General features: G+C 43.3%; 1 long non-coding RNA gene across 1 annotated transcript; it reads right to left on the bottom strand.

The window, feature by feature from the left end:
* Nucleotides 1-10,547: 10,547 nt before the first annotated feature.
* LOC121405125 lies at nt 10,548-11,295 on the bottom strand. Its single transcript, XR_005968384.1, has 2 exons — nt 11,180-11,295; nt 10,548-11,122 (listed from the first exon to the last, which is right to left on the bottom strand). It is a non-coding gene; the product is annotated as an uncharacterized LOC121405125 (long non-coding RNA).
* Nucleotides 11,296-11,987: the final 692 nt, after the last annotated feature.

Raw genomic sequence — 11,987 nt, 5'->3', positions numbered from 1 at the left:
GATTATATTTATGTACAACATAAAATGACACTGCACATGCAGTATGCTTCTGAGCCATAGTGGTAGATGATTTTAAGGGATCATTCAGATTCCTATGAAAACTTTCCAATACAGGCTCGATATCAGCATAAATGACCACAGGGGGAGATAGTTTTTTGATGAGACCTTTAAAAACCGTTTTGGTATTTGGGGTAGGATATTGAGCAGCAACTTTTCCGCACTCTTTATTGTCATGGGTGGTATTTGTGGTAGTATAAAATTGTAAACAATTTTCACAAAAATATGCCGAGCAATGGGATTTATTATGTTGAGAATAGCATAATTTTTTCATGCACGTTATATAGGCATAATGCATCATTTGCAAAGAGTCACCATTAATCCCTAATAGGTTGATGTGCTGTCCTCGAATTGCTTTAGTCCTCACTGTTGGTCCTACAACGTTTTTTCCATTGTCATCGATTTCATACACATTTATGCTAAAATTAGCATTGGATAATTCGAATCTCTTTATTCCTTTGGTTGTGATTGGAAACTCAATTCCAGAAAAATCTAGTCTCACTCCTTCATAGCAAATTATGTCTTGCCTGATATCTATCATTCGATAGTATGAAGGGTTTGTTAAGTTATCTCGTGCTTTTTTTTTTTTGGTTTGCTGTAGAAAATGTAGTGCTCAAGTGCCGTCTATATGCCAATGATGCTAAAATTGACCACTTGAAGCAATAATCATCTTCATTTTTAACATTTATTAATGCATTTCGAGGTTTTATATTATTAGGAGCTGGTATAAATCTATTTACAGCGATATGCTCCAATTTAATTATCGTCAGTTCAAAATATTCAAATTTTTTTATTGCCCAACCTGAATCCTTCTCCTGGAATTCACTACTTAGAGTGATTAAAAAGTCAAGGGCATCATTCAGATGTTCATCAATCTCCTCATTTGCATATATAGGCTTATATGATGTCACGAAATACTTCATCGTTTCCGTTAAGGTTTCATCATCTGTTTGTTTGACATACAGTCCATATACTTTTAGATTGAACTTCACCGATCCGTACTCACTCATACAGTAACGCACTAATTTGGTTAAGTTCGCTTTACAATCATTATAAAATTCTTTCAAATCGATCCGGTCACTTTTATCAGAGCGAACACGATATGATTTTAAAGGAAACACTACTCGACAAAATCGAACTTTTTTTTTCCTCAAGGATCCAAACCGACTTTTTCTGATAGATATGGGGATTTAAAATTTTTTAAAGAATTATGGTTTTTTTTCTATGGCAGAACTTTTTTTTGAAGAATTTTTGAAGTCTGGTATTTTTTTTTAAAGCTTTTTTCAGAGGTAGCGCTTGTTTTTTTCACATAGCTCTAGTATCTTACGTCTGGTTGTAAAGAACTTTGCTATTTTGAAAAGGTAATTAAAACAGCTAGAAGTTAAGCCCAAACACTTTGTGATTACAACTTACGTCTGGGAAATATAAAGCATTGAAATGCAAAAATTATGATTTTTGTGCGGTATTTTTTACGAAATTTTGACTTTAAAAACTCAGGAAAAGTCGAAAAAAATTATATCTTGTGTCCTCTATTTTTTGTGTATAGGTGCGTTATTTGGCGTCGTTTAAGGTATCGCTCATTAAAATCTATGGAGAGACTTTGGAGCTAAAATTCGTTAACCAAACCTAAAATATGGAAAAAATTAACAAAAATACCTTTTTGAAGGTTGCGAGCCCAACTGCCCATTGGGAACAAAGGAGCGCGATCAGGTACCAAATGTACAACCCTTGTTCGTTTGCTTTGTTCCCAATTGGCAGTTGGGCCCGCCGCCTTCAAAAAGGTATTTTTTGTTAATTTTTTCCATATTTTAGGTTTGGTTAACGAATTTTAGCTCCAATTCTCCATAGATTTTAATGAGCGATACCTTAAACGACGCCAATTAACGCACCTATACACAAAAAAATAAAGGACACAAGATATAATTTTTTTTTGACTTTTCCTGAGTTTTTAAAGTCAAAATTTCGTAAAAAATACCGCACAAAAATCATAATTTTTGCATTTCAATGCTTTATATTTCCCAGACGGTAAGTTGTAATCACAAAGTGTTTGGGCTTAACTTCTAGCTGTTTTAATTACCTTTTCAAAATAGCAAAGTTCTTTACAACCAAACGTAAGATACTAAAGTTATGTGAAAAAAACTATCGCTACCTCTGAAAAAAGCTTAAAAAAAAATACCAGTTTTCAAAAATTTTTCAAAAAAAAGTTCTGCCATAGAAAAAAAAAAAATATCATCAAACCATTTCTTAGCCCCAAATCTTTAATAAAAAGTTGGTTTTGTTCCTTGAGGAAAAATCGTGTTGACTAGTGAAATCGCGACTCTGTTGAAATTATAATAACATTTTCATTATCCTCGAGTTGCGCTGCTGTTGCATTCTTATGTTTTTCTGACAATATATGACGCATTTCCCTAGACGGCGGGTAACTTTCACCGCAAGTTGTACAGGTGATATTGGGTTTTTCCAGAGAAGACTCCAATCTAGGACGTTTTGATGCACCTGACGTTGATGCTTCTTGATAGCTTGACCCTTTGCTTGAGCCTTTGGTCATAAGTACTTCAAAAGCATTTCTGCGATCCGAGCATCCCTCATAATGATCATACCATTCTTTTAATTCAAAGGACTTAGAGCACTGGTCACACACAATTTTAGATGCCATTTTAGTTTTAGTTTTTTTTTGTTTTGTTTCACTAACCACTTGCAACCACTTTCACTATTAGAAGAGGACTAAGGGATTTGAGCATCCATGAGGTTCTATTTATCTCACAGTCACTTGACCGTTGAATGAAAAAGGTTCTGTTATCTTTTTCAAACCTGCTTCAAAAAACCTCCCTGTATACATTCAATAGTACCTGCATTCTACGTAAAATCTACTTATTCTTTTTGTGTAATCCTCCCTTAGAAAAAAACCTAAACGAATCCTATGAGTCTCTTGGTGGAGTGAAATTTCACCAATCAAAGTAAAAAAAAAACTACCCATTGAAAATAAATATTGTTTTAAATTTATATTGTATTTATTATATATTATTTGTAGAAAAATACATAAATTATTTGTATTAAACATAAATAAGAATATTATTAAAATTGCTTCTCGGCTCTTTCTACCGCAGCTATTAATTCGGCATTATCTTCGTCGCGAAGAAGTTCCTCGAATCGTTTTCGGTCCCCTTCGTCATTATCATCGACCAAATCGAATATACTGTCATCATCCGGGAAGTTGAATGTCTGAATTTCATCAATCGGAGCAGCAGCCATTAGGTCATCAAGACTATCATCCCATATAATATCACTTAAGACGTTCCGTTGCATTATATATCTTGCGTTTTAATTCCGAATATCAGCGAAAGGTCCACGGAGTCGGGCTGGGTGTCCAGATCTATAGTTGTCTCAGGTTGCGAGTTTATAAAAATAATTTCGAGGTCATCCATCTTCGTTTAGAATCCACTAGTTTATGATAAGGCTTGCAGCTGTGAGTAGCTATTATATAGGCATGTGACTATAGGACAGTGTTAGGCATACACACACAGACAAAAGAAATGAAAACGAAAGTAAACGAACAGTCAAGGTGCTAGGAGGACCTTTTACAGAAAAAACCATTAGCACCATTAAACCATAAACCAATAGAGATAAATGACCCAAAAAAAAAATAGTGCCGCAAATTCATTTGAAAGGGACGGGATGAAACACTTGCTTGAGGGATGTTTGAATCGTTGTAGGGAAACAATCACATAAGCAGAGAGAGGGATAGTTGTTTGATGGTTGCTGTCCAGGATTATTGATCCTGGATTTTTTGACAAAGTTAGTTCACATCTTGACCGCTAGATGGCGCCACAAAAGTAGTAAGGATATGGGGCATTGGTTTGGACTCGCCACAAAGAGCATTCGATATAGGAGTGTAGTGTATTTTTTCTATAAGTCGAATTGATTAATTTTTGTCTTCTCATTCTTTATGACGCCATCTAAAAACCATGATTTTACATAATATTTCCATATGCTTGGCTAAATATTAGATCCTGAAAGCATTTACATATATTCACAATGTAATGTTAATAAATATCCTAAAAGAATGTGTTTTAGCATGATCATGTAAGTAACAGATCCTATAAGAATTTATTTCTTAATAGGTATGTAATGGTTGACACTAAAAAACATTTTTGTTTAAATGAACACCTAGATCATATCCTATACACACACCTGTAAAGGACTCATGCTAAGCAGAATATCCGATGGCAGGCAACACTAGCGCCAAGTAGTGAGAATTTAATCGAATATCGAGATCCTAAACCACTTTCTCCGACGTTGCGCCACCTTGTGAGAATTTACTCGAATATCGAGATCCTAAACCACTTTCTCCGACGTGGCGCCACCTTGTGAGAATTTACTCGAATACCAATGCCCCATATCCTTACTTTGGCGGCTTGGCCAATGTACGCTCTATCTGTCGTTTAGTATAACTCTTTATTTCTTAATATTTGATTACAATGTCTTGTCGCGTGTCGTCGTAGTTGCTGAAGCTGCTAACTTGTCGAGAGACCGTTGCTGGAGCTGCCATCTCGTCTCGAGGTTGTTGCTGGCCCTGCCAGAGGGCCGCGATCCGGGTTGCCACAGTACTCCCCCTAGAAAAGTGCCAAATCTTTAGGTTTGATTTTTCTGTGCATATGTCCGCGGCACATTCGACTGCTGATCTTCCGTAGGGCTGGTCTCGTCGTTTGCTATAAATGCTGGCTTAAGCCGGTCGATTGAAATGGCTGTCTCCTTTCCATTAATCCGAATCAGGAAAACCCGGTCTGATGACTTGGATATAATCGGGTATGGTCCCGTGTACGGCGGCTCCAAGGGTTGTTTCACCGCATCAGTTCGGACGAAGGCATGTGAGCAATTTTGAATGTTTTTAAGCAGGAAGAGTTTATGTGTGCTGTCATGCGAAGTTGGAGTTGGCTTCACCACCTGCATTCTTTTCCGGAACTGACTGGCAAATTCGAGTGGGTTCGAAGGCGCGTCTAGGTCGTAAAAGAATTCGTTTGGAAGGCGTAGAGTACAACCATATAACATTTCTGCTGCTGATGCCTTAATGTCCTCCTTGAAGCATGTGCGGAGGCCCAGCATTACGGTCGGAAGCAGCTTGGTCCATGGTGTATCCGGTTGGCACATCAAAGAGGCTTTCATAGACCTGTGCCAACGCTCGATCATGCCATTTGACTGGGGGTGGTATGGCGTCGTGTGAATGTGCTCGCTTCCCAGCATATTGGCCAGTGATTTGAAGAGTGCCGACTCGAATTGAGCTCCTTGATCGGTTGTAATAGTCAATGGGCAGCCGAAACGTGAAATCCAGCGCGTACATAGTGCCTCAGAAATGGTCTCTGCAGTCATATCCTTTAATGGCACAGCCTCTGGCCAGCGAGAAAAGCGGTCGATCATTGTCAGGCAATATCTGTATCCGTCAACCAAGGGCATCACGACAATGTCTAGATGTATGTGATCAAACCTTCCATCGGGAACGGTGATCTTTTCCGGGATCACAGCGTTGTGCTTATGAATTTTGGCTCGTTGGCACGGGAGGCAGTTCCTTGACCACTCCAGAACATTTTTGCGCATTGACGGCCACACGTATTTTCGAGAGATTTGTCTTAGAGTTGACCTGCCACTTGGGTGCGACAGTCCGTGTACGTTTGAAAATACATGGAATCGCAAGGACTGGGGAATATATGGCCGAGCTGTTCCTGTTCCCATATCGCAATATAGGATATCATCGTCGACTGGAATCGCTTGTAGCTTTAAAGATGTGTCGCCATTTAATATCTCAGACAGCTCGGTGTCCGTTGCCTGGGCAGTTTCAATAGCTTTTGTGTCCAGAGTCGTCGGCATCGTGATGGCGTTAATCCTGGAGAGGGCATCGGCAACCACGTTATCAGTGCCACTCACATGCAAGATTGTAGTTGAGTGTTGGGATATGAACCCCAGCTGTCGCAGCTGTCTCTCTGAAGCTTTTTCTGGTTTCTGGTTGAAGGCGTATATCAGCGGCTTGTGATCAGTCTTAATCACAAAAATCCTGGCCTGTATTTGAAATACCTTATAGCCTCTATCATAAGTGCTGTACCTTCTTTCAGTAGCGCTGAGTTTTTTGGAGAAGAAACCGAGAGGCTGCCATTTCCCTTTCGTATTTTGTTCAAGTACCGCTCCAATGGCTGTGTCGGAGGCGTCACAAGTGAGACTTAGTTCTGCATTAAGACTGAGATGAGCGAGGGTTGCGGCGTAAGCTATGCTATTTTTGCAATTTTCGAATGCTTTAATCGAGCTTGGCGTCCACTGCACTGGTCGTTTGTCATTTTTCTTCATGTTGCGTGTCAAATCGTTGAGTGGCGCCTGGATCTCTGACGCATGAGGTATGCAGCGACGGTAATAGTTAACTATACCAAGAAAGCGACCTAATTCGCAAATAGTTTGTGGCCGAGTGTACTCAGTGATCGCCTTGACTCGATCCTCTGGGGGTTTAATTCCGTTTAATTACCGTTAACTGTGTAACTTAAGAACGTCACTTCAGGTTGTGCAAAATGACACTTCTTCTCGTTGATGCAAAGTCCATGCGCTTTTAAGATTTGTAGAATCCTATCCACGTGTTGTCTGTGCTCCTCCACTGAGTTGGACATTATGAGAATGTCGTCAATGTAGCAAAAGACGTATTCAACCGCTTGGAAGATCTGATCCATGAAACGCTGGAACGTTTGTGTCGCATTTTTCAGTCCAAATGGCAGTTTTACGAATTCAATTAGCCCGAACGGTGTGCATACCGCTGTTTTTTCGATGTCCTCTGGGGCCATCGGTATTTGATAGTATGCTCGTTCGAGGTCTAGTGTAGTGAAAACGCTTTTGCCATATAGTCGGTCGGCAAAATCGTGAATGTGGGGAATCGGGTAACGATCTGGAACGGTGATGGCATTAAGCTTGCGATAGTCGCCGCAAGCCCGCCATCCACCACTGCTTTTTGCTACCATGTGCAACGGGCTGGCCCATGGACTTTTGGAGTATCTGCAGATTTTGTTGTCGATTAGTTGATGTATCTGTGCTTTAGCCACAGATAGTTTCTCTCCCATGAGTCGCCTGGGCCGATCTGCTACGGGTGCTCCAGTTGTTGTTATGTAGTGGCGAACTGAAAGTGAATCGGATGCGTTCATGTTGTCGATGTGTAGGTGCTCGCCTTGCTCCGTTTTATCGTCATTTGGCGAAGCAAAATCCTGCGAGATTACGGATATGCTTGTGCCGTTGGAAAGACGTTGTTTCTTGATGTCAACGAGCAAATGGAACTGTGCTAGGAAGTCAGCGCCAATTATTGCCGATTGTACATCAGCGACGACAAATGACCATTTGAAGGAACGATCGAGGCCCAGGTCGAGTTCCAGGTCCTGATGTCCAAAGGTTCGTATGGTAGTCTGGTTCGCGGCATACAATTCCAGTTTACTTTCTCTCAAGTTTGCGTTGAGCCATGGCGCAGGGTATAACTGACACCACCGATCCGGAATCGATGAGAAAGGTCCGACTAGTGTTTTGATCTTGGATGTGAAGTCGGTGATCGTGATTCCCGGATGACATGTCGCTGGTCGTTGAGATGCTACCGCCTACCAGCTGAGTTAGCGGTAGCAGCTTTAGTTTAACTGTTGATAATATCGGCAGTCTGGGCGGCACTTGCGTGCCCGATCACCGAACGTGATGTGGTAGTAGCAAAGGGTTGCATTGTTGACATCATTGTTTGCGCTCGTGCCATTTACTGGCTGAGGAACCTTGGGCTTCTTGGCGGCGTGCATGTCGTGTTGTAGCTTATCCACCTTCTGCGTTAGAATGTGCAGAGCAGCAGCAACGTCTTTTAAATTTGGATTGTTGCTACTTACCGACTCCACGCTGTGCTGCCTTTGCTCAGCGGGCTTGGGTTGAGTCGACATAACACCTATTGAGTCGATAGCGCTGTTTTCGGTCATCTTGTCGGCAATCTTTGCCAGCTGGTCCAGGTCGTTCTCCTCCCAAACCGAAATGAGTGGGCGAATCGACGAAGGTAACTCAGTGAAGAAAAGGTTTCGTATTACGGCTTCGCACCCACTAGCAGGTGCTAAGCGACGCAAGTGAGTCAAGATCTCCGACGGCTTCTTCCCAGTCATGTCGCCACCCCGGAGGAGTCGTCTCATTTTCGAATCCTCTGATTCGCCGAAAGTTTCGAGCAGCCAACGCTTCATTGCGTCGTACTTGTTGTCAGTAGGTGGCCGAGTAATGAGATCTTCGATTGCACGGGCTGCATCTTCCTCCAGTTGTACTGACACCAGGTCAAACTTGTTGTCGTCGCGCACCACATTGTGTAAACTAAGGAGGCGCTCTAGTTGCGCGAACCAAAGTGTCGGATTCGATTTGTTGAATTTTGGGATGACGATTTGAGCTAAGTTTTGAGAATTTGCAGCTGTTGGCTGTGCGTTTACTAGTTGAAGTTGCTGCAGTTGCTCTCTTAACTCCAATGTACGCTCTATCTGTCGTTTAGTATAACTCTTTATTTCTTAATATTTGATTACAATGTCTTGTCGCGTGTCGTCGTAGTTGCTGAAGCTGCTAACTTGTCGAGAGACCGTTGCTGGAGCTGCCATCTCGTCTCGAGGTTGTTGCTGTCCCTGCCAGAGGGCCGCGATCCGGGTTGCCACATTACTACTTTTGTGGCGCCATCTAGCGGTCAAGATGTGAACTAACTTTGTCAAAAAATCCAGGATCAATAATCCTGGAATCAAACAACTATCCCTCTCTCTGCTTATGTGATTGGTTCCCTACAACGATTCAAACATCCCTCAAGCAAGTGTTTCATCCCGTCCCTTTCAAATGAATTTGCGGCACTATTTTTTTTTTTGGGTCATTTATCTCTATTGGTTTATGGTTTAATGGTGCTAATGGTTTTTTCTGTAAAAGGTCCTCCTAGCACCTTGACTGTTCGTTTACTTTCGTTTTCATTTCTCTTGTCTGTGTGTGTATGCCTAACACTGTCCTATAGTCACATGCCTATATAATAGCTACTGAGGACAACTGGTGCATGTCCACGAAACGGGAGACAGCGGATGCGATCCGCCTGGAGCTGGATCGGCACCAAGTCCTCTTGGTGGCTGCCCAAACGGAGGTGGATCGACTGACCCAACCGCACGCAGAGACCTCACACGAGAAGGATGTGCTCAGCTATGAGCTGCAGCAGCAGCGCGAACAATTCGCCAAGCATAAGCAAAGTCTACAGAGCGTCCAGTCCAATGCAGAGCAGCAGGCCAACAGGCTGCCGTCGGAGAAGAATAGTCCTTGTTCACATCCACATAGTGTTCCTTTAGGACTTTCGCCTGCTTCTTATTGATCTTTTGCAGCCTGCTCATTTGAATCTCAGCACTGCGAATTTCAGCCAACTTCTCCGCACAGCTACTTCAGTTCTCTGGCTCACATTTCGCCTGCAACTGCTGCAGCTCGCTCTGCAACTGAGAGGGCCTCTTCTTCTTAGAGCTGAGAGGGTCAACTAGCTAGTAATATTAAACTGAGTATCAAAATCATGGATTACGATTTCAATCAATAAAATAGAACGTAATTTAACATATTTTACGCATTACAGGTTATGGATGTCGGCAGCAATCGAAGGATCTACCGGACACTGCGCGAGGCGAAGAAGTGGGCGGATCAGTGGAATTCCCAGCTGGAGTCCAAGCTGAAGCAGCTGCTCCAGTGCAAGCAGCTCAATGAAAAATGCGCCCATAGCGGCGAGCTGCTGTATAGGAAACAGATCGACTTCGACAAAATCACAAAGCGATACAACGCCCTGGAGTCGGACTTTGAGGTCATGCTGCTGGAGAAGGAGGTCAAGATACATGAGCTGAAGGGCTCGCTCGAACTGGCCCAGAGTCAGTACATCAAGCTGCCGGAGGCCAGGCGGGCGACCTTGGAGCACAGCAATGCCCAGCTGAATAGCCACATGGAGGGGACCCTGGCTGAGCTCAGTTCGCTCGATGATCTTTTGCTCAAGATTAATATGACTCGCGTGGGCCTCAGTCGCGCTGATCGCAATGGCCAACTCAATGAGGAGCTGCCTCGGGCTATGGGCAGTCCCCAAAGCCAGACAGATGATTTTATCAATCTGCTGAAGCAACTGGACGAGCGGAAGAAGGCCGACAGCCAGCTGAAGAGTATTCAACTGGACATGCTGCAATTGAGCGAGGACAGGAATCTCAAACAGGAATGTGATCGGCTGAAGGAGGACAACTGGCGAATGTCCACGAAGTGGGAGACAGCGGATGCGCTCCGCCGGGAGCTGGATCGGCACCAAGGCCTCTTGGTGGCAGCGCGAACAATTCGCTAAGCTCAAGCAAAGTCTACAGAGCGTCCAGTTCAATGCAGAGCAGCAGGCCAAAAGGCTGGCGTCGGAGAAGAACAGTCTGCAGAGCGAGCTGCAGCAGCTACAGTCTACTTTGAAACGAAGTAAACTAAACAACTTGAAAAACTCGAAAAAGCGTAAAATATAATCTAAAACCTGCAACAAGATGAAGTTACGCTACAACAAAAACCTGACTGTATCTCCATTCTCGCAATCCTCTGTGCCCACTGTTCAAGTGGTGTCGGATATCAAGCATCCAGCCTCCATCGAAGAAATTTTTGATGTGATTAACTTGAAGTATAAGCACATGACTAACGATTTTCACTTTTCGCGCAGTGTCCGGTAGATCCTTCGATTGCTGCTTCTCCTGACAGGCTCGCTTCAGCTGCTGCTCCATGCTGACGCACGTTTCAGCTCCTCCTCCAGCTTCTTGCGTGTTTCTGCGGCCTGCTGGGCCATGTTGTCCTGCTCGGGCGACTTCGATTTTACCATCTTCTTGAGCTTGTGTATCTGTGCCTGCTGCTGGAATCCCTGGCATTGCCGACAGCGAATTGCTTATCGAATAGCTGGTGGTCCCCTCTTCTTCATCCTCCAAGTCAAAAAAGACGGCCTTGAACCCCTCATCCAGAAACTCGCTGTCTTCTGACTTAGCCTTGAGCGCCGCACTCTTGTCCGGTTGTCCGCTCGTGTCGCTCTTTGCTACTAAAGTGTTAAAATTATTTAGTACGAATTTAATCTTATTTTAAATTTATTTCGTACCGCTTCAATTTTGTAATGTGTAGTTGACTCTAGGTTGTGGATTCGGTCACGAATCTGACTAACTGAATATTCTCAGTCGAATTTGTTGCTCAAGGCTACTGGCCAGCCTGCTGGGTTTCCTCTGCTAAACGTATAAAAAGTGTAGCCAAGTAAGTCGTTGATGTGGATATTTTTTAGGTTCCTTATGTAGGTTTATAGTAAACAATTATCACAGACAATAAAGTACAATTACTTAACGTACTGTTACTGTTGATTAGCAACTTTTGGTAAGGGTCAAGGATTTCTTTTACTATTTGAAAAATCCGGAATGGTTTTCCCGGAACGATATTGGGGGAATGACGCCGGTGCAGCAGTTCTAGGTGTGGTGACGAGAGACGAGAAAAAGACAGAACGATCGTAACAGCGACTGAGCGTAACAATCCAATAACTCTTATACTATGCTATTCTATGCTATACTATGCTATGGTACGCTATTTTGCTGCTGCTGCTCCAACATTCCGGCCCCGTTGAAGGCCTCCGGCGCTTCAACCATCCATTGGCAATTTTGCCAGTTTTTGTATTGCGCGTTTAATAACGCCTGCGGAAGTCCGCACCTCTGCCACGCGCACTCTCCTACCACCGCCGTCGTTGCCACAACTCCCCCTGTGGTCCACTTCTGAGGCGGTGTGTTGTCCTCGTGGACGAGCACTACGCATCCTGCCTCGAGGGTCGGTCCTTCGGTAGACCTCTGCTGCCGCTGCTGCAGGCTGGCCAGGTAGTCCTTCGACCAGCCCTGCAGTGTCTTCCAAGCGGATGTCATAGCGATCAG

This window comes from Drosophila obscura, unplaced genomic scaffold, assembly GCF_018151105.1.
Source record: "Drosophila obscura isolate BZ-5 IFL unplaced genomic scaffold, ASM1815110v1 contig_75, whole genome shotgun sequence".
Taxonomy (NCBI): domain Eukaryota; kingdom Metazoa; phylum Arthropoda; class Insecta; order Diptera; family Drosophilidae; genus Drosophila; species Drosophila obscura.
This window is presented reverse-complemented; position numbering and strand designations above follow the sequence as displayed.